The sequence below is a fragment of the Protopterus annectens genome, chromosome 4.part0, assembly GCF_019279795.1.
Source record: "Protopterus annectens isolate FY-2018-M chromosome 4.part0, PAN1.0, whole genome shotgun sequence".
NCBI classification, from domain to species: Eukaryota; Metazoa; Chordata; order Ceratodontiformes; family Protopteridae; genus Protopterus; species Protopterus annectens.
Genome location: NC_056733.1, coordinates 1,222,028,092 through 1,222,053,050, shown reverse-complemented (window position 1 = coordinate 1,222,053,050; position 24,959 = coordinate 1,222,028,092).

Sequence of the window (24,959 nt, the reverse complement as noted above, 5' to 3'; positions counted from 1 at the left end):
TTTCAACCAGTTTACAGTTGCACTGCTGGAAAGGGGAGACTAGAATCAACCACTGTCATCCATAGTTGTTTGGAAAGTCCAAAACAGGTAACATTTGGATAAACATTTAAAGATGGCAGTGCTAATGTCAGTACTGCTCTTAATAATACCATTTGTCACAGACTTATCAGAGGTTACCTTGCCCCTACATAGAAATATGTCAAGTACAATGCCTTAAACATATCACAAAGTGACAGCTGTAGCAGAAAGTCAGGACTGATAGAATATTGCACATGAGGATCATCTCATGGCTAATAATATGATGATTTTATGTTGTTATGTATGATAGTTTCAGTTAATGTAGTTGCAGTGGATACTAGATACAGGAATAGAAGGCAAGAAGTAGGATGGACAATAAGCTTAACTCACAAAGAAAATAACAAAACAGCATGTAGTAAAGTTGCAAGCAACCCTATTGTACTTTAAGGTAATGTGAACATATCATATGACTTCATACAAATAGCTGAAACATCACATGAGATGCAAGTTTCTGCTAGCCGACGTAAACATCTATGCCAAATAAGGCACTTCTATTATCAGTAAGAAATGATAGATGTTAGACACTATTTATTAGTTCCCTTATGTTTGACCCAGCTCACTACCTTCACAGTTCTCAAGCAGCTACATTTTGAAAAAAATAATAATAAATGTGAATAAGATAAAGCAGATAAAGAAAGAGGGCAATTACAAACTTCAAAAATTAAAATGAAAAATCATTAGGTGCTGGAATAACTTCCTATTGACTTACACTGATCAGTGTAACATGTTGCTTCTCTTCTTACCCAAAATGGTTTCTACAAAATGTCTAGTATCGAAATCTTTCTTAAATAGAAGCAAACTGTCTCATCCCATGAATGCACATATTTTAAACAGCATAGTAGGTATTAAAATAAACCTAAACAAGGATGAGTACGTACTTCATATTATCAGCAAACTTTCTTTGTTCCCCTTTGCTGGTCTTAAGAATATATATGATGTGACTGAATTCTCTTGTTTGACTGCTGTTCGAATATAAATTCAGTACTTACTTCATCAACTGCTTGTAAATTTTTGTGGGTAGTGTTCAATTAGCATCATAGTCTCAGATTTTATGTTAAAAAGAATCAGATCAAAATAATTAATTTTGCCTGTCCACGTTAATAACAGAGCTATTAGTGCATTCACTCCCGTAGAATGAAGCCATAAAAGGCTGTAAGATGAAAGTACAGTAATATAAGATCATCAGCCTTAAAGCATGTTAAGGTAAGGTTGACAGTGTTAGTGACCCACCAGCTTTTTTATCAATTCTTCACTTCCCTTTACAAAAACTGCTTTATCTTAAATACTGTGTATTGATGTATAACTCAACAACAGTAATGATTGCTCTGCATACCACTATTCACTAGGTTAATGCACTCTTCAGAGAAGTAGCAGAAGTTTTACAGCATATGCAACAACTGTAAAACATGTAAAATAATATATATGAAATTATTATTTTATACGGTTCCCATCTCATGATCAGGTTTAAAGCTTCAACTTTTCAGTGGACCAGTGTTCTATTCATCTGTCTAGGGAGGTAGCAAAACTCAAGAGTTCAAGGAAGCAAATGGAAAAGGCATGAACATCATATGTTTCCTAATGTAGCCTATAAATCCATCACTACAGGAAGGAAGACAAACAGATATATGATTCTTTTTTTATTATTCTGAGCATTGTAAGGTCCCAAGATAAGAGGATAATTTGTCATTTTGTGAGAAGCCTATATAAATCACAGAGGAATGAAAAATATACTGAAAGTAAAGGAGCACTTTGTGTGCCTTGGCTACGATATAAATAAGTAAATGAAAACTATAAAAATGTGTTTCTGTGTATCTATTTTCACAGCGTATAATAAAAAGATGAAAGATATGCTAAGTACATAAACCTGTTCTATTATTCTGGAAGAACAGGCTATGTTAAATCTGCCTTCCCCCAGTATGAAGGCGTCGTTAGCTGTATCCGAACTCAAGTGTAATAAGACCCCCAGAATAGATGGCTTTCTGGTGGAATTTTTCAAATGAGGCAAAGCAGGAGTAATACGAATTTTAACAAATATATTTAAAGAGAAAGGAGGGAATCAGTGCTTAAATGGAAATATAAATTAGGCTATTACTGCTGAGATCCCAAAAAATACATGTAGCTACTCCATGCTTTTAGACCAATAATCCTTATTAATGTGGACCAGAACATTTTTGCAAAAACAATAGCTGATAAATGGGAAGTTTTCCTTCCAAAATTTATTTGGAAAGGAGAAAATTGAATTAAATTGGAGAGAAATAAGTGACAACTGGTGTTTGCTTTTTTTTTTTTTTTTTTTTTTTTGAAGCAATCTGAAAAAGAGGGAGATGTTCATTAGGAATAGCACTGTTTGACATAAAGAAGGCTTTTAACTGTGTAGAATGGGGTTTTCTGTTATGGGTTCATCAACAAAGAGAATGCAGGCAGACCTTTTTGAACTGGCTCAAACCATACAATGATGGTTAATGATGATTTATCATGATAAGGTAGCCCATTCTCTATAGCTTTGTTTTTACTTGTAATGGAGGAGATGGCCTACAAGATAAGCTGTATATTGAATACTCAAACTAGACTGAACTGGCCATTAAATGTTTTTCTTATGTTTGCAGGTGACTATATTTTGGGAAGAGTTTTAAAGGTATTTGAATTGTTTACTAGGGCTTCAAGACTGCTTTGTAACTTACCTAAACAGGCCATCATACATAATGGAAGGTGAGAGAAAGAAATGGATTTCGATTTAATCCCTATAGTCTCAGAAACCTGTTATCTGGCCTTGCAAGTAACAAATACCTTGCAGGACACATCAGAAGTTAACTGCCAGATATTAAAAGGAAAGGCTAAAATTCTTATTCTTAAATTGTCCAACATGAATATATTAATGGGAAAGGTTACAGCAACCTAGCACATGATTTTATTATTTTATATTTAATAAGAAATATGTTCCTTCCTGTACTTTTTCCATATCGTGAAATGTTACAGAGTAAACTAGATATAGCTATACTAGAATTTGTGGAAAAAGAGGAGGTTCCCATTATCTATGGCACAAATCCCTAGGTTTTATGGAGGAGATGGAATATCCAATTTACTGAGACACTTACTTTTCAACCAATCAGATTATACACTATCTGGATAAAAAGAATAGAGATCTTTCAGTGCTGAGCAACTTTGTGAGTAGTAATCAGGCTTTTTGGGGGGAATAGATCAGACAGGTATCACTGCAGGTGGTTGGGATGGGAGACATGGCTTGAGGATGGGGTCCAGGTGACTTTATTTGGTGAAATCTGAATGTCATTTATTCAATCAATAGTAAAGCCAGTGATATGGATAGGCCATGGGATTGTTACCTGGTCTCGGTCTTGATATCTACAGAAAGCTGTGACTGGCAGAGTTTACAGTCTTTGAGGAGTGGATATGGTCTCCCAACTTTGGAGTGGTTTACTTATGGGAAGCCGACAGATATGAAATAGGTATATTTACCCTGCACAGTGGATTGGTAAGGTTTAACAATTGATCAAATGGAAAAAAGTTAACAGGGGATGAGCAGGGTTGATTTATAAGGATTTATGGGATCCTAGCTGGGATGCACTGGAAAGAGGTCTTGCAGCCAGATGGAATAAGCATGACAATGTTTCTTTTTTAGGGAAGTGATGTAAGCAAGTGTAGAGATCGTAAAAAAGATTTACGGGTTGGACAAAATATCATGAAAAACAGCTAGGACTGCTACTCAAGTGGTATTTAACACCAGAAAAAAAACAAAAGTTTAGAATGGGTGCCTTAGGGTATAATATTTGCTGGAGATGTGAGCAGTGAGAGGTGGATAACCTCCATTTGTTTTGGGGTCGTCACTTAGCTCAACTTGCTGGACATTTCTAGCCAATAAGCTAAATAATATTATTGAAGTGTCTCAACCATTGAATTGAGAATTTTTGATTTTTTGTCTTTCTCTGGGAGTTCATATTATGTTTGGAAATCTGGTTGAATTCCAGTGGGTCTTTGTTAATGTTATCAAGTTATTATGTGTCAAACACAGGAAAATGAAGAAAGCTGTGGAGGAAGAATATCTGTATGGTCATATGAGATGTCATCTTAGAAAGATCTTGCACCTCTTTGAATACAAGGGTGGAATGGATGCACTTCCTTCGCATTGGAAAATAACATGTATATTTTATGGGTGTGGTAAATGTGGTGTTTTTGTAGCTTTGTTATATTATTTCAGCCTGGCAAAACAAACCACTTATGCACTTTTATGAAGTCAAATACCTACCCTCAGCCCTTTGGTAATTGCATTCTATGTCTTTCCTGAACTGGAGTTATATTGCTGGTTAACATTTAATAAAAAGTGGTATGCAAAGATAATGGCATGGAATTCAGACCTTTATGGAATGACAAGCAAGTAAGTTGTGCTTATACAGTGCTGTTTTTATTCACACTTTCCCTATTGTCACTCACCTGGTCAAGATAAAACAGATGAACATCTGTGGGTTCTGTTCAAGCAGCTTTATTATGTACAAATACATCAGGATTGAGGCTTAATAACTTTAACTTAGATAAACTTATAAACAAGCTAGCTATCACATTAATACATGTTCACACTCTGGCTGCATTCTCAAAATGGCACTGAAGCTAGATCATGCTTGCTATTTATAGGCATGTGCTGCCCTTGGAAATGCTTCTTAAAGGTACAACACACACACACACTATTCTACATCCGCCCCCTTTGAGAAATGGGTCATGCAGTATTGAAGACATTAATTGGCATGCAATTGATACAAAATAATTCTTTGACATGCAATTATACAGAACTAACTATATATAGACAATTACGTCCAGGTTGCTGTGCATTTCACACTAGGTCTGGAAATGCGACCTAATCATGTGACATAGAAATTAGAACTAGGTCTAGCAATTGGGACTCTCTCTGCTAAATGTTCAACTTTGGGGACATCAGGAACATCTTCAGGAATGGAAGTAGGAGTTAAGGCATGTTCTGGAACAGGAACATTGTCTAGATTGTTCTGAGATCTAGAGACTGTATCACAGGCACAATGCTGCAATATCAATTCTGGTACAGGAAGATGTCAGCGATTTCTCCTGTACTCCACACCCTCAGATTCCACAAAGTAGGCTCTCGGCTCAGCACATGTACCTGTTACTTGACCAATCCGGTTGAAACCTTTCGCCGTTTGTATCCTTACTGTCTCTCCTTCTTTCAATGGATGAAGAAATCTGCTTAATTTATCATAGCTGGACTTCTGAAAAGAATGCTTTCTGAATAGTTGGGCTTTGATTGTTTTGTTGTTTTTAGGTTTAGGCCTCAACAAACTGGAACTGATAGGCAATGTTGTTCTGGTTTGCCTAGATAGAAGTCTCTGAGCAGGCAAGCCAATTATATTGTCATGGGGTATGTTTCTGAGAGTGAGTAAATTCAAAAATACATCAGTATTATCATGCTTTGAGTTCTTTAATAATTGCTTTGCACTGTGTACTGCATTTTCAGCTATTCCATTTCACTGTGGGTATTCTGGACCACTAGCAAAAACAATAATGGAGGAAACAAAGTGCCAACCACAACACAGAACCAACGAAAACAAAGCACCAGTCCTGAGAGGTATAAGAAATAAAATAAACCAGAGGTTGGAATGGACAGTCGATGTGAACATGAATAAACAGCTGCCCATTCCTTCCTCTGGTTTATTTAATTTCTTATACCTCTCAGGACTGGTGCTTTGTTTTTATTGGTTCTGTATTCTGGACTACTAGTAACATGTACAAAGTCCCATTCTGGACTACTAGTAACATGTACAAAGTCCCATTCTGGACTACTAGTAACATGTACAAAGTCCCATTCTATGTACAAAGTCCCATTCTGGACTACTAGTAACATGTACAAAGTCCCATTCTGACTACTAGTAAACATGTACAAGTCCCATTCTGGGACTACTAGCGTGGTACAAAGTCCCATTCTGACTACTAGTAACGTGTACAAAGTCCCATTCTGACTACTAGTAAACATGTACAAAGTCCCATTCTGACTACTAGTAACGGTACAAAGTCCCATTCTGGACTACTAGTAACATGTACAAAGTCCCATTCTTACTAGTAGTACGTGGTACAATACCTCTGACTACTAGTAATACACAAAGTCCCATTCTGGACTACTAGTAACATGTACAAAGTCCCATTCTAAGTCCCATTCTGGACTACTAGTAACATGTACAAAGTCCCATTCTGGACTACTAGTAACATGTACAAAGTCCCATTCTGGACTACTAGTAACATGTACAAAGTCCCATTATTTTGCAGATTTCTGAAACAACTGACTGGTAAATTGGGTATCATTAACTTTAACGCTGATTTGCTGATATAGGTTCATAGCTAAGTACTAGGCTAGCTGCCCTTGTGGTCCATTTTAAGCATAGCCATTTTCCCTCAAAGGTGAGAATCAAACCCTATACCCTGTGGCTGTGAGGTAAATATCTTAACCATTATGCCAGCCCCTCCCATTATCAGAGATTAGCTTCTGTGGACTCTCATGGACTAAGAAATGTCATTTCAGCTTGGTGATAAGAGAAGAGGAAGTTAGGTTAGGTAATAAATCGATCTCAAACCAGTTCGAATAAGAGTCTATCAACACCAAGTAATGCTGACTGTTCCACTCAAATATATCAGTGGCTACAGCTGACCGAGGTAGTTCAGGAACTTGACTTAGCTGACATGGTTCTTTTTGCAAATGTGGTTTAGTACTATTGCATACTGAACAAGAAGAAAGTACTCTATCAATATATTTTGCTAGAGAAGGCCAAAATACTAGTTCTCTTACCATTCTTTTGTTAGATTCGGAACCTGGGTGACCACAATGCAAAATCTGGATATATTCACACTTTAAGGAAGCAGGAACAATAAGTTTCGGACCTTTGAAAATATGTCATCTTCCATCAGCATCTCATCTCTGTAAGGAAAATAAGTTTACACTTCAAGCGGTACACTAGATTGCTTTGACAGCCATCCAACATTAATGAAGTGGTTGAGCTTTTACAAAGCTGGATCAGTCTTTGTATGATCTCTCAGCTCATCAAGTCTCGTGGTAGAAAAATTACACAATTCCATGACATCAAAGTCCAAATTCTCTGCATCAAGCTATTCTGTTGTATTTCTGGGTGATCTGGATAAGGTATCAGCCAGATAAAAACGTTTGCCTTTTGTATAGACCATTTTAACTTGTACTTTTGCAGTCTAAGCATAATTTTTTATAATCTTGCTGGAGCTGAATGCATAGGCTTCTTTAAAATATTGACTAGAAGCCGATGATCAGTTTCAATCTGAATAGCTCAACCATAAATATAATCTTGAAACTTTGAACATGCAAATACTTTTGCCAAAAGTTCTTTCTCAGTTTGAGCATATTGCATTTCAGTTTGGTAAGTTTTCTAGGTGCAGACGCTACTGGTCTGCCTTCTTGAAGAATAACTACACCAAGACCAAATTCTGAAACATCACAGGAAAGAGTTACTGGTTTATTGACATCATAGTATTTTAATGTAGACGGGGTGGCAATTTTCTGCTTAAGGTCTTCAAATGCTCTCTGATGCTGTTCCAACCAAGATTATGTAACATTTTTGCGCTTTAGCTCTGTTAAAGGTGCTCTCAACTTACTGACGTCTGGTATAAACGTGCCTAAATAGTTGACCATACCAAGAAAATGTTGTAGAGCTTGAACATTATCCGGTGCTGGTATCTCAAGAATGTCTGCTTGCTTGGATGGGTCGGGTCACAAGCCAGGGCTAATTAATAAATGACCTACATATGTAACTTCTGGTAGTCTGAATTTGCACTTCAGAGACTGAGCTTCAAGTTCACTTCACGTGCTCTGTCCAAAACTTTACTAAGATTTCTGTCGTGCTCTATTTCACCATTGCCTCCAACCGATAAATTATTTACTATTATAGCACAAGGATAACCTACAAAAATTGGCCCATTGCACACTGAAAGACTTCACTTGCAGAATTTATTCCAAATGGTATCTTGAGAAATCTATATCTTCCAAATTGGGTATTGAATGCAGTCAGTAGTAAAGATTTGCGATCAAGCATCACTTGCCAAAATGAACTTGTTGTATCTAAGACAGAAAAAACAGTGGTATTCGGTATTAGGGCTGCTACTTCCTTGACTGTACACATAGGATGATGAGGTCTCTTTAATGTTTTGTTCAAATCTCTTGGGTCAATGCATATTCTGATTTTGTCTGAGCCTTTTTGTGGGCTGCTGCCATGGATGGCACTGACTCAGTAGGTTCTGTAACTGGACAAACTACACCTTGCTGAACTATTTTATCCGGCTGAGCTTTGACATTCTTCATAGCTATCAGAACTTTTCTTGCTGGTCTGACAACTAGACTGACCTCTGGGTCTAACTTCATAGAATACACAAGTAGAAGTTTGCCTAACTTGTCATCGAAAACATCAGCATACCCTGATAAAATAGCATCAGTGAAACTGCAACTGACACATGTGCTTATATGATGAACTTCTTTAATAAAAGAAAGCAGATTCATTCTCAAACTGTCTCTGAGACCCAATAATGACTGCACAGGTCTTCGGACTAGATAGAATTGTAAGCTGTAACAGCTCCTAGCCAAATAAAATGAAAGCACTACTGAGCCTTCAATTTGAATTTCTTCACTTCCATAAGCAACAAGTTTCACACAGCTGGCCACATTAAGTTGGCTACCAGCTCTCACCTTAGAAAATGTGTCTGCTGACATAACATTACACTTTGAAACAGTGTCTACTTTGAGCTCAGTGGATTTACCATTCATCTGGACAGTACAAAACACTTTATTCCTTGCCAACAAATCTACTGCATCAACTTTTTCATCAATTACTAATACACTATCTACACAGAAAGTGGGGTTGCAGCTTTCTATATGATCAGCTTGCTTTTTTAAGTGACCCTTCTTTATAACGGTGTGAGGTTTACTTGATTTGCAAAACATTTGAAAATGGTTTTGTATTTTACACTTATGGTGTTGCTGACCAAATGCTAAGCACTATTCTCTTTTGGATTCATGACTTGCACCACAATTGCGACAGTTAACAATAAAGCTTGATTTGGGTTTTGTTGACTCACCCTTGTACTGCACTGACCATGCCCTTTTCACTGAACTAGTCTTAGAACTTGCTGAAAAACTATGGGTTTTACCTGCCACATCTGCAGGGGTTACAGCTGCCATGTACGTAGGCCTGCTTCTGCTAGCTGCATGTTGCATGCTGTCTACATTTGCTTCAGAGCCTCCTGAAACCATGCTCTTAGGTTCATAGGTTAGTACTAAGCTAACTGCCCTTGTGAGCCATTTTAAGCCTAGTCAATTATCCCTTGTGAGACTCAAACCCTGCACTTTGTGCTTGTAAGGCAAGCACCTTAACCATTAGGCCACCCTCCCAACCCAAACAATTAGTGTTGCTTATAGGTTCATAGATTAGTACTGAACTAACTGCCCTTGTGAGCCATTTTAAGCCTAGCAAATTATCCCATGTGAGACTCAAACCCTGCACCTTGTGTTTATAAGGCAAACACCTTAACCATTAGGCCACCCTTATCACTTGCAAGCATACTTGTGTACCTTTCCATAACTTTATGAATTTGACAAATCTCAACAGCTTTGCTCAGTGCTAAATCATTGTCACAAAGCAAAATATTTCTCACTGCAGCACTATTAATACCACACACAAGCCTGTCCTTTATCAAAACTCACAAAATGACACTGAGGCTAGCATGTGCTTGCTATTTATATGCACATGCTGACCTTGGAAATGCTTCTTAAAGGTACACACACACTATTTTACACCTATTATACTCATAATCTTCCTTATCTGAAATGCACTTTTTCTAATACTTTCATTATTTTATACTTGTTTTGTTTTCAAGGTATAGTATGATGTGTTTCTTTGTTTAATGTATTTATTTAAAAACTGGAAACAAAATGAAGTTTGAACACACAACTCAGCCCTTTAATGGAACAAGAACACGGACACCAGCACTTAGCACTTTCGTTCACATTATTAGCATGAACTTCTTCAGAAAACTCTAACACACGCACTAGAACAATAATAAATAGCAATGAGACATATCACATGACTTAAATAGACCAATAAACATACATTCTAAATCACTTACTAAAGACACAAACGATAAAATATGTATAAAAAATATTATTTAAATAATATATATTTATATATATATATATATATATATATATATATATATATATATATATATATATATATATATATATATATATATAAGGATACATATGTATATATAGAAATATACATCTATATCTCATTTCATCTGTAAGAAGCATTTGATATTAATAGTTTCATTTAAACCTGGTGCATGATCAGCAACCAAGTAAATTCAAGTAAAGTTTCAAAATCACCTGCAAAATAATCATCGGGAACACAATCAAGAACAAAAAAAGAAAACATTTTAAATTCTAAACATGTAGCTGCGTGCCTAGCCAAAGCATTAGTAAACTCCTTCTTTTTAATGGCCATTTGAGGTTCATAAATTCTATGTTTGAGGCATCTAATAGTCTTCCCAATATAAAAACTGGGACATGAATGACACATAGCCACATATACAATATATTCATTATTGCATGTGTAATACCCTTGACCCAAATGGTCCTATTCATGTGACTAAATCTAACTGAAGAAGAGTTAATGATAAACCTGCATTGCCTACAGTTCTTACAGGAAAAAGTGCCCCAAGTTTTTAAAACACACCCTCTATTTTGATTCTGTGTTCCAAATTCTAGCACGTTCTTAATGTAAATTTTTTTCTTAAAAGTAAATTTTGGTCATATTCCTACAATTTTGGGTAAATCAGTGTTTCTTAATAAAATTTTCCAATTATCTATAATAATGTCCCAAGAACCACATTTCATTCATTACAGGCAAAGAGAAGGCACAAGACAAATTGTCACCTAGGTCCCTAGTATGACTACTACTGGCTTGGACCAAGTTATTACTATTAGCCTTTAAAATAGGACATGCAACACCATTCCTCAAAACCATAACATCTCCTTCGATTCTTTTGAGCCTACATTGGTCATAGCCTCTAAATTCAAACAGCAATCTTAGTTTGATAAGATCATTTAAAAAAGTGTTATAGTCACATGTCAAATGACTCAACCTTATAATTTGGCCTTTAACCACTCCCTTCTTCATGTGAGGGAGAAGTAAACTATCCCTATGAAGATACTGATTGACAAAAACTGATTTTCTATAAACACAGCTAATAAACACATTCTGTTGAAAATCATACTTCAAATGTAAATCCAAAAAGTTCAAACTCTCACCAAAACCACTGATACTAAATTTAAAAAAGTCAGTAGTGTTGTTTATATCAGAAAAATGAAAACATTCTTCATAACTTTCTTTCCGTAATATAAATAAATCATCTATATATCAATAATAGTAGGTGATGATCTTGTATACCTCTGGGTGGTTAATTAAAAATTTAATTTCCCAACTTGCCATAACTAAGTTGGCAAACGTGGGGGCAACCCTCGGCCCCATAGCCACTCCAGATATTTGTTTAAACAACTGATCATTAAACTTTAAAAAATTATTGTCTAAAACTAATTCCATAAAACAACAAATACCCCAGGATTCAGCAAGCTCTGCATGGCATGCAAGAATAGTGCAGGAGCTGCTGGAGGCAATATGGCCACCGTACCATCCAGGAATATGCTCCCAGGATGTGCATGAGCGCTCCTGCACTATTCCTGTATGGACACAGCTCCTGTATGCAAATTACCCCATTTGAAGGTGAAAACCATGCAAATGAGGTGAATTTGCGATCCAGGAAGATGGCAGCCAGCCATGCAGGACTAGTGCACTCTGCAGAAATGTAGTTGGTTAGTAACTTAGTACATTTCTGCAAACTACAAAACGGAGCCATGACAGCTCCAAATAAAGGGTGTATATAATGTGAAAGCCATGCCAATGGGCAAATATATAGCCATTGGCAATGAAAACAGTTGCAAAAAAAATAAATAAATGTTATTTTTTTAGCCAGTTTCAGCTGTTTAAGTGTAGGGCAGTGGTGCGCAAATGGGATTGGGCCGAAAATTAAAAAAAAAAATAAGCATTTTATCCAAAATCACAATGTTGCCATTATACTCAATGGCAGGCAGAAGACAACATGGCCAGTGAATAATGGTTGCTAAGGGGGAAGGCTCAATGTGACACATGTAACTAGGCATTAGCAGGCAATGCTATGCAAATGAGGGGAATGATACTGAATCCCAGATCCACCCTCATGGCTAGCCTGCACCCAACCGTGTCGGTGAAGGAAGACCATAGTGCAAGCTGACATCATAGAGGGGTGTGTCAGGCATACTGTAAGCTTATTGGAGCCCTGTGGCTCAGGTTTGCCCATAGCTTAGCAGAGCTAGGCAAGGGTGTGTCTGAGGCTGCCTAGCACTCTTTGCATTACCTAAGTGGGTGTGCATGCCACGCACCATGTTTTAAAGGGAAAAAAAAAGTAAACCAGGAAATAGCAGCTCTGTGCACATCTGAGCACTGTGTTTGTGCGGCACACCTCTGGGCTTAAACAGGAATGCAATGGGAAGGGAAAACAGCAGTAGGAAGGTAATCAAGGAGAACTAGCATAGCTGGCAGGTGAAATGTATCAGAATCAGCCAATTACACAGGCAGCAGAGCAGCCCAGCCCAGCACACTACTATAAACTATGCAAACACTTTTCCCTCTGGTTTTACCCACAAACTCTACACCACCAGTGTACACAAGCGGGGAAAATTTACCAAACAAAAGCAGCAAAATGATAGGGGCTGCAGCACCACCTATCATAAATCAACATGTGGAAGAGGCTGAGGGTGGTGAGGACAAGAATGCTGATTGACCAACCCACAGTGAGGAAAAGGAGAAGAGTGTACACACCCAGGGTAATCTACCAGGGGTTACATGAGCTGGAGATAGTGGAGTGCTATAGGGTGGACAGGGACCTCGGCAAATTGTTGAGCTGTGCCAGCAACACCTTACACACAGAACCAACTGAGGGGAACATATCCCATTGGATACCATGGTATGTGTAGACCTACAAATACTAGCCATACATACCTTCCAAAGGCCAACTGGGGATATCATGGGGATCTCACAGGCATCAGCATCCAGGGTACTCCACCAATTCCTGGATGCCATGTCAGCACATGCTGGTGATCACATATATTCCCACAACACCCGCAAGGCAGAGGTCAGCAATATGCATCTCTTCCACCAAATAGCAGAATACCCTGAGGTAGTGGGTGCTATAGACTGCATGCACATATGCATCAAAGTACTACTTGGTGAGTAGGGTAGGGCCTACATCAACCACAAGAGCTTCCCCTCCATCAACTGTCAGGCTGTGTGCAATGCTCAGGGCATTATAATGAATGTGTGTGCTGGCTGCCCTGGAAGCTATCACGACTCCTACATCTGGCATTTGATGCAGCTGTAGCAGAGGTTTGTCAATGGAGACATCCCTTACAGTCACCTAGTGGGGGATTCTGGTTATGCACTGGAGCCGTGGCTGATGACACCCATCAGAAATGCACACACACCTGAACAAGAACTCCATAATGAGGCACACACACAGACCAGAATCATAATAGAGCATGTTTTTGGGATGCTCAAGTCATGGTTTCAGTGCCTAGACACATCCGGTGGAGCCTTGCTCTACTCACCAGCTTCATGTACCCAAATTGTCATCATATGTGCCATGCTACACAATATGATCCTGCAGAAACAGCTGCAGCAGAGACAGCACAGGACAGGGCCACACAGCCCCCTACCATTGCCAAGGCCTGCACAGGCACAGAGTGACCCAGAGGAGGAACAACCTGAGCCTGCCCCAGTAGGTAGAACGAGGCATGCCCAGTATGCTCAGGCCATGGCAAAGAGGCAATGCATAGCACATACACTGACATGTTAGGAACCCAGGGAGTGACACCTCTCTCTGACTCACACAAACAGTAAAAGGGATGCCAAACATGACACTACCTGTGCTTAACCATGTATTATGGAGTCGACTATGTGCATCCGACATAGTCAGCCCTCTAGCACCATTCTCAGTACTGGCACAGCCACAAGGTAAGTCACTCTCCCTATCAATTGCCGAATGGAGTAGTATGTGTTGTTACTTGTATCTATGGTATGGATGTGAGCATGCAAGGGAATTGAGTGGCTGAATGGGATGGCAGCAGATAGTAGACACCTATAGTCGCAGCATGAGATCTGTAACAAATACTGATGTTACCATATTAGCCAGCACTAGACAAGGTGACAAACCTCACTGCAGGGAATATGCTGGGCCACATATGTGTCCATAGGACACACATGTGCCAGTCATGGAGACTCACATACCCAATAACAGTCTCAGCCAACAGGACAGGCGTAGACAAACACAAACAAAGGTTGTGCTAAGGCCACTGAGTGATGGCTATGGAGAACACCCCCCCAGACCTACACAGACAGACTACAACAGGGCAGGCAGTGGGATGTTAATTCGGAAGGATAAGAAGTCAGAAACTGAAATGTAAGTCAATCAAGCCTGAGACCTGTAGTACACTGATATGCCTCTAGTCAGCATGATAGGTTAGAATACAGAATGAAATGGAGTACCTGAAATACCAGTACAGTCATAGCAAATGTGTACAAGTGTCAGGTGTGCCCCCCCAATCCTATGTAGAAATGCAGTAACAATCAGGTGTGTCCCCCCATTCCTATGTAGAAATGTAGTAACAGTCAGGTGTGCCCCCCAATACTATATAGAAATATAGTAACATGTATGTGTAGGTATAATAACTGTGTAGTACAGATTACCTGAGTGGACCAAAGTAGCAGGATAGATTTTAGCATGTGTACAATATGCAGGGCTGTGCGTGTTAGGTTGGTGTGTGTCATATATTGTGTGAGAGTGGTCAGTATGTATGCATGGTGAGGTTTGTCCTAGTGGCCATTGGCCAGTACTGCCGATGACAGGGCCAAGTTCTCACAACTGCAGTGCCAAAAACAATGCTTCCCAGCAAAACACATTCCAGAAGTATGCCATAGTAAATGTTTGGAAGTAATATGTTTCACCATCTAAAAGGTGGACATGGCATGAATGTGGGCCCAGACATACAAGCAGTACACAGGAGGAAGTACCCCAGACAGACAGTGTATAATATGTAACTGTCAAATGGACACACCCTTGGAATTGTACATACAGGTTCGCAGCACATTATTTGGGCTTGTAGTAGGGAATGCCGATGTCATCTGGCCAAACACTAGCAGACCACAAAGGTCATAGGTATGAAGTATTGAGAAATAGCTGATGTCCCTGCACAAGCCAGCATAAGTGGAATGCCTCATGCATATCTGTGAGTCAGATGCAAGTAGAGTTTATAGCACACATGCACCCAGCTCACCCCCCACCACCACCCACAGGTACCTCTCTGGTCTTTTCCCTGCTGTTGGGAATGAGTACAATATGACCCCCACATCTGTAAGGCAATAGCTAAAGAATGCAGCATGCATAACAGGTGTCCCATGCAGGTGTGTCCCTATCTGTAAGCAGCACCCTGCCAGCATCCACACCATTGTATCAATAATGACAGAAAATATTGGCATGAACACCTTGCACACCTATGCTGTCACCCCAGGGGAATATAGTGCATTGCAGACTGGGACTGTAGGAGTGACAGAATGCAATAGCCTGCTACAGCTAGCCTGCATCACTACCAAATGGTCTACAGTCCTCTGCCAAAGGCCAGTGTCTCACCTGTACTGTCAATGCATGTTATATCAAGGACTCTCAAATAACAACATAACACAGTCCACAGAACCCAAATGCAAGGCCATGTGGAGAAATCTCAATAACATGTCCACCATGTCCTACTGCATGAACTGTGGGACAACACCAAATTACTGCTGGGATGAGGTGATAACCATAGGGAACATATCAGATAATGTTTGCATAATGTCTGGAAAAGAATAGAATAATAGAGAGGGTAGGAACATGGGCGGCATGGAGTGTGTGAAGTCCGAAACTCAGCAGTTTGCACATACTATCCCTGGTTGCAAATACAAGAATGGGTGGCTACAAACCTGCATGTAAACCACAATGTTAAGGGGTAATGCCCAGAATTATGACCCCTGCCTCTGGGTAACCTGTGTAAATCTGTACAGCTGTGAGGTATGGCCACAGCAGGATATGACCATACTGTCACGTTGATGTATGTACAAGCATGGGATCCTCAGCCACCACTGTACCAAGGTGCTGAACCATTTACACAGACCCAGCATCAAGTGTCTGCAGCTTCACCCTAGAATGGCATGACTGTGCAGGAATATGTAGGATGCTGACCACAATATTGGACAAAGCTGCATTCACCAGGACATCTCTGCAAGCAAATATGTATACCTGACAGTACTTGATAACATGAAACATCATAGTGTAAAACAGTACAGATAGGTTCATAGGTTCAAAGGTTGGTACTAGGCTATTGGCCCTAGGGCCTATACAAGCCTAGCCATAGCAATTCCCTGGCTATTTCTTCCCACACTATTTACTTCCCTGGACCACTGTCTAGCAGGACAACTGATGTGATCCCCGGGGTGAATTTCCTTTCTCCCATCCAATCATCAAGATTCCTTTTGAAGAGGGCCAAAGAGGCGCTCTGCTTGACATGTATGGGCAGTCTATTCCAGAGTCTGGGGAGTCTCTGGGTCAGGAACCTAACCCTCCAGCATGTTTTGTTTATTGTGATGACAAGATTTAGATCCCTGGAGTGTGTGGCTCTGAGGGATTGGGATTTCTTTAAGTGTAGCATATCTAATAGCTCTGGGTTTGACATGGCCTTGTATGCTAAGCAGAGATCACCTCAGAGTAGACGATATGCGACAGAGTATAGCTGGAGTTTTTTAAGGTGGTCAGCATAGGAAATCTGCTTTAGGCCTGTTATTTTTTAGTGAGGTATTTCTGTGGCCTTTCCAGTTGTTGCAGATGTCTTGAGAGGTACATACCAAATGGGGCATTGTATTCTATAATGGGTCTAATGAGGGATGAGTACAGTGGGACAATAACCTCCTTTTTTTCTGGATGAGAAGCCCTTAGTGATGAGGTGTGACACATAGAAGGATTTTCTGACTGTTGTGGCAATGTGGTTATTGAAGGTGAGACCACTGTCCACCTATGTCCCTAAATCTTTTATCACACTTTTGGTGTTTAGTGTACTGCCACCTATGTGATAATTCATGGGTACATGTTTTTTTCCCAAAGGAGATAACTATACATTTCTTGGCATTAAGCTTGAGCCCATGGCTCTGGCACCAAGCATCTGTTTCTGTAAGGCCCTTTTGTAGAGTATCCACATCATTTGGGGATTCAATAATGGCTCCCAGTTTGCAGTCATCTGCAAACTTTGTTTGCCAGAGTCCCTTAGTGTTGGCCTGTACTTCAGAGAAGTAGATGCCAAACAAGAGAGGTCCCAGGACAGAACTATGTCTGAATATCTCTGCTAATACCAAAATCATGTATCAGAAGCAGCACAGACACAACTACCTACAGTAACCCATGATCCTTTGCCCATTTTGACCCCATACTGTCAACCGATATACAAATATCCCACAGAAACAGGTTGCTAGCTGTAGGTGTAGAACATAAAAGTCTGCACTGGAGTACAATCTACCTGTAATGGATTCACACATACAATACAGAAGGTCATACTGGGAATGCTCCCACACTTAGAGAAATGAAGGCCATGTCAGACAAGAAAATGCTGAAAGGTCATACTGGGCATGCTCACACACACAATAGAAATGAAGTCCATGTCTTGCAACAACAGTTGACCATACATATCTGACAGTCGCAGATGTTAGTGCATACAGTTCTCAGTATACACCAGTAATGCTTTGCACACATATTGCATAGGAATACACACATATATTCAAGGACAACACACTATAATAGGCCAAACATACACATACATACATGTATGGAAGAGAGTGAGAGTGACAAAGAGCCTTCCATCATGAGGCCTGTTCCACCCAGCACACATCCAATTGGCTAAAACCACATGATGTGCAAATGTCAATCACTGTAGACATTTGCCTCTGGTATCCCTCAGCACTATAGTGTCTGTGGTGCTTGTGCTAACTGTGTAACATGATTGTACAAGTCAGTAGTCATCTAGCAGCTGTATACATGTACCTGTGGAATATAAACATGTGTGTGCCTAAGTGTTGTGTCTGCCTCTAGATGAATGGGCTATGGCCCATGCACACACACTGCACTCCCCATTGCCCTACTATGGCAAGCCTGCTGATGTCTTCACCTTGAAATACACCTTTGGGAAAATAACAACCCAGTAATCTCTGTGGCGTGTCCTATAACTGTGCAATGCTGTAGTGTGATGTACTAGTTAGGTAGGAGTTCTAATCCCAGATGTGGAAAGTGTGTGTGTGTGTGTGTGTGTGTGTGTGTGTGTGTGTGTGTGTGTGTGTGTGTGTGTTCCCCTGTGTAGGAATCAATGTCTTTTAGGCCATTCACATTCACTACAATTTCAAATGTCCTAATTTGGCAGGGCTGCTTATGTCATTCACTTTGAAATACACCTTTGGGGAAGGAGTAGCCCAGTAATGTCTGTGGTGCATCCTGTAACTGCATAATGATGTAGTGTGATGTAATAGGTAGGAGTTTTATCCACCGGACATGGCAACTGTGAAACTCTGTGTGTGTGTGTGTGTGTGTGTGTGTGTGTGTGTGTGTGTGTGTGTGTGTGTGTGTGTGTGTGTGTGTGTGTGTGTGTGTGTAGGGATCAATTTTTTTTGGCCATTCACAGTCACTACGCACACCTAAAAATGGAGAACATCGATAATTGTGCAGTAACAGAGACCTGATCCAAGGCTCCAGAGAGCATCCCTGCAATACCAGGTACAGCTCTCACCACACCTGTTGGCCACCAACCCAGGACCAAAACAATAAAGGTGAAGGAGTGTCTATATTCACCAAGGATATTCACACCAACAGGCTATATGCCCAAAAGTATGTGTATGAAATACCCCCGGTGCAACTAACAGTAGGTTAGACTGCATTCCAAATTGTAAAGCTTGCTACAGATCCCCCACCATGTCCCATGATACCCACTACAGCTTTTGAAACATACTGTGAAATATTATGATACAAGCAAACACCCTAGTACTGGGTGATTTACGCTAACCTGCCATTAACTGGGAAAACCCCTTGTGTACCAACACACATGCCCAATGGTTCTTGGCAGTCATAAGTCCCAATGCCCTGGATCAAGTAACCCATAGTCCCACCAGGGGCTCAAATATCTTAGACCTGGTCATTACCGACATGTGAAATCAATGCTCCACATGTATGGTCACTCCATCGGTGGTCAGTTCTGCCCATGAGCTAATCACCCTTAACATCAACATCTCTCCCCCACACCCCAGTAAGGAAACCTCCGTAACACACATTTCCAAAGCCAACATCCTGCTACACATGTCAGACGTGACTAATGTCATGACACCCATGCAGATAGGAACTGAAAGAATGACTGCTGAATCCTACACTGTACAAGCACATCCACTGGTCCATGAATCGTGCCATCCAATACAGAACCAAGACACTCTCCACCAAGAAAAGGAAGCCAATGCAGTGGCCCCCTGCCATAAACATACTATACAACAAAAGGAGGAAATATTTGCAGAAACGGGGGAATTATCAGAATGCACAATACATCCTTACCAGCCACAGTAAGAAACAGAGATCTCTCATAATATCCACCAAAGCTAGTTACGAACATAATATAGCCAAAGATGTCAAAGACAACTGCAAGCCGTTTCATAGCTATGTGAGGAATCTTAATGGCAATGCTCAGATCTGCTCTGAGCTACAACAGGATGTTATTAAATATACTGCTCCCAGGGATATTGCCAATATCATGGCAGATCGATTCAGTGCCAACTGCACTCCCCTCCCACCCCCAAAGGGCCCATTTCAACATGGAAAGATTGCCAGATTCCAGTAATAATGGCCACATAGGTAAAAACCAAACTCCCCAGAGCTATGACAAGAGCAGCCATGGGACCAGTCAACATCCCAGGCTGTGTACTACGTGAGCTACAAACTGAACTGACACTTCACCTATGTGCCATGTCTAATCATAGCCATACCCCAGACTTCATGCCTACTGTGTGACGCACAGCTACAGCTATCCCAGTCCACAAGTGGTTATCCACCTTGGATTCTGGGAACTACAGCCCCAGCATTATGACGGCCTGATCTACAAAGCTATGGAATGTATTAACATGGAAATTAAAACAAACACATTGGCAATCTGCAAACACTGGACCCCAACCAGGTTGGGATTGTGAAGGACCAATCATGTCACCTCAATCTGATTGAAAACTGTAAATTCATTTCCAGAACTGTGGACAAGGGTAAGGTGGTTCACACAGCCTATCCGGACCTCACCAAGGCCTTCAACACCATCCCCAGTCTGGAATCATAGATAAATGTATCAAGCTGGCCATTAATCCATTTGTCACCCGATGGGCTGCCAACTGCTGTACTGACAGAATGCACACTGTAAATGTAGATGACACCAACCCCAGCCCCAGACAAGTGACAGTTGGAGTACCTTAGGGTTCAGTCCTGGCACCGCCCTTATTTGGCATCTACTACTCTGATGTACAGTCCAACTGTAAGGGACTCTGGCAAACAAAGGTTGCAGATGACTGCACACTGGGAGCCAATATTGAATCTCTATATGATGTGGATATTCAACAGAAGGGCCTTACAGAAAGACATGCTTATTGCCTGGGCCATGGCCTCAAGATCAATGCCAAGGCATTTATAGTTATCCCCTTTGGAATGAGAGATGTACCTGTGAAGTACCACATAGGTGGCAGTACACTAAACACCTAAAGTGTGATAACAGATGTAGGGACACAGGAGGACAGTGGTCACACCTTTGATAACCACATCACCACAACGGTCAGGAAACCCACCTATGTGGCACACCTCACCATTAAAGGCTTTACATCCAGGAAAAGGAGGCCATTGTCCCACAGTAGTCATTTCTCTGCAGACCCAGAACAGACTACAATGACCCATTAAGTATGTATCTCACAAGTCATCTGCAACAACTAGAAAGGCTGCAGACATACCTCATGAAATGAATCACAGGCCTAAACCAGATGTCCTATGCTGACCGTCTGAAAATCATCCAACTATACTCTGCCAAGTATTGTGTTCTCAGAGGCGATCTCTGCTTAACATGCCATGCCATGTCAAACCCACAGCTGTTGGACATGCTACACTTAAAGAATTCCAAACGCTCACAGCTACATGCTCCAGGGATCCAAATCTTGTCATCACAATGATCAACACATGCTAGAGGGATGTGTTCCTGACCCAGAGACTCCCCAGACTCTGGAATAGACTGCCCATACATGTCAAGCACAATGCCTCTATGGCCCTCTTCAAAAGGAACCTGGACGATTGGATGGGAGATAGGAAACTGACCCCAGGGATCATGTCAGCTGCCCTGCTAGACAGGGGTCCAGGGAAGTAAATATTGTGAGAAGACATAGTCAGGGAATTGTCATGTCTAGGCATGTATAGGCCCTAGGGATGATATCCTAGTATCAACCTATGAACCTATGAACTAAACTTTCCACTGCCCAGTCTTGGCAAGGTTGCTGATGTCATTCACTTTGAAATGCACCTTTGGTGAAGGAGCAGCCCAATAATCACTGTGGCGTGTCCTATAACTGTGTAATGCTGTAGTGTGATATACCTAGTTAGGTAGGACTTCTATTCCCAGACATGGCAAGTATAAAAGTTTGTGTATGTGTTTGTTTGTCTGCATAGGGAGCAATGCTTTTGAGGCCATTCAAAGTCATTACAACCTCCATTGCCCTACTTTGGCAAGCTTGCTGATGTCATTCACTTTGAAATACACCATTGGGAAAAGAGTAGCCCAGTAATCTCTGTGGCACATGCTATAACTGTGTAATGCTGTAGTGTAATGTACTAGTTAGATAGGAGTTCTTATCCCAGACATGGCAACTGTGAGACTTGGTGTGTGTGTGTGTGTGTGTGTGTGTGTGTGTGTGTGTGTGTGTGTGTGTGTGTGTGTGTGTGTGTGTGTGTGTGTGTGTGTGTGTGTGTGTGTGTGTGTGTGTGTGATTTGTATCCTGTGTGGAGGTAGCTGTGAATGTGTAACAACTGGACTCATTGTGGAGTGGGTTTTACAAATTTCTTATATGGTGGACCTATTATATGTCACAATGTCCACCTTTCAATAATAACAGATGTCAAACAGCATAGTGACTGGGGTAGACAATCCATTCCCCTACATGTAACGTCAAGGCCTGGCAAACAATATAGGAAACCTTTGCATTACCCAGAGAACCCTCTCAACCCTTGTCTCATACACAAACACACTCGGCTAAGCAACAACCACTATGTTGGTAGTTCTTTGCATGTTGTCCACAGATAGCAACCATGGTATGACTGCAGTGGACTACAGAGGGCATGGCACCCTGTCCCATCCCTACAATAGGCACATAATTGCATACAATGCTCCTTCACGATGTTCCCCACTGGACGCCTGCAACAACTGTAGAGACAGCAAATGTAACCCACAAAGGACATACCATGCGTTACACACATGCCCTGTATGGACAGATGCCACTGACACCAGGGAATACCAGTATCATGCTGTCAATGTAGGTGAAGGGTCAACCTGGTTTCCATTGCCAGTTCTCACCACATGAGGCCAGGAATGGCACATCTTATTATAACAATTTGTGCACACAACATGCTCCTGACACCTCAGGTACAACATCCACATGTCACAGAACATGCATGTGGGACGTATGTAAATCCCAGACACCGTCCATGTCATGGAACTATAGAACACATACATGGCAAGCATTGCACAGCACTGGCCACCCACAATAGTAACCCAGATGACTGGATGGTGAATGCAATACCCACCTGTGTGGGCCAATCCAGACACTACACCCCTGAGCCACACAGCAGACCATTGTCATGTGGCCAAGGTATACCCTTTACCTTGCCTTGTGCAGCCTTCTGGCACAGTCAACCACTACACACCTGTGAAGCAATGCACCCATGCATGTCAGTACTGGCAAATCTGTGTGTGTGTGTGTGTGTGTGTGTGTGTGTGTGTGTGTGTGTGTGTGTGTGTGGGTGTGTGTGGAGTATGAGTTGGATGCCATTCACACTCACTACACCTCCCATTGGCATACTGAAGCATGCCTTCTGATGTCAGACACCCTGGCATATACTTTGCCCATATATCATCCTGATAACCCCTGTTCCCCTGTGGTGCATGTGTTACCTGCGTTTTGCTGTATCATGGCAAACAAGCTATTTAGGAAGTCTAATCCTGACCCTGACAACTGTAATAATGTGTGTGAGTCCATGAGCATGTGCGGCTGTGTCGACCTTGACACCTGTTCATGTGGACAGACAAGTGCACTACACCTACCTTATCCCTCCTTTATCACTGTTGCAGATGTCACTCACCATCGAATATACCTTTGGACAGCTCTTCAGCATATAAGCTCTGTGATGCATGTGATAACTGCATCCATATGTGATAGCAATACATAGTCAGGCAGGGGGTGAGACTCAAACCGGGAATGACTGCTCATAAGGCAAATGCTCTCACCACTACACTATTGCAGTACTGCTTCATTTGTATATATTTTGATATTTATCTTCTTGTGCATTTAAGCTACAGTATACATAGCTAAGCAATGGGCAAACCTGTGCACCTACGGTTACATTTTAATCTGTTTGATAAAAAAAATTGTTTATATTATTATATTTTCAATATTGCTCTTATAAACTTGGGGGTGTTGCTGGGGTTATGCAACCCCCTATGAGTGATCTTGCTCATTGTACTAGGTAAACTGCAGTTCTTGACTGCAGGGGTGTGTATATTGTGAGAGCTCTGCTCTCAGACATGCCCCCTCCAATTGTCCACGCTCCATGTCCATTTAGGAGCTCAGGCAGCGCACCTTCATTAATATGCATGGCACGCTGCCGTGCTGCTCCTAAATGGTCATTTCTGTGCAGGACTAAGCTATTCCTGCATGAAAGTTTACTGAATCCGGGGGAGAAAATTGAAAGTCATGAGAGCAGATAAGGGTGTAGTCATGAACACAGTTGACTATATTCAGTCTATCAAAAATATGCTCAACAGTGATGCTACATACAAAAAGATTGATTAGCAGATATTAAAAGGAGTTATTTAAAATTAGATACAAGTTTTTGTGACATGTTTTGTCAAGGTGAAAGTGTTACAATTTTTTACAGGTTGAGTATCCCAGGATGGCTGTATTTTTTGGGATACCAAAGGTACAAAAAAGTTGTACAAATCCACATTTTATGCCCATTATATCTGCTAGTAAGTCTAAGACTGAAATAATTTCTATTTGGCTGGACTATATTTTGAATCCTATAGTCCAAGTCTCTAGATATTACTTGCATGATTCGCGGATCTACTTGAGGTCTTGAAGAATTTGGTGCCCACCTCAGGGCAATTTTATTTTACATCCTTAGATGTTAATTCTTTATATATAAGTATTAACCAAGAAGTAGGACTTGAATATTTAAGAAAATATTTGACCAACTACACTGATTTTGACAACACTAAGGACAACACTATTTGTTGTCTTATGGAATTACTTCTAGACAATAATTCTTTTAAGTTTAATGATCAGTTGTTTAAACACATATCTGGAGTGGCCATGGGGGTGAGCATTCCCCCCTCTTTTGCCAACTTA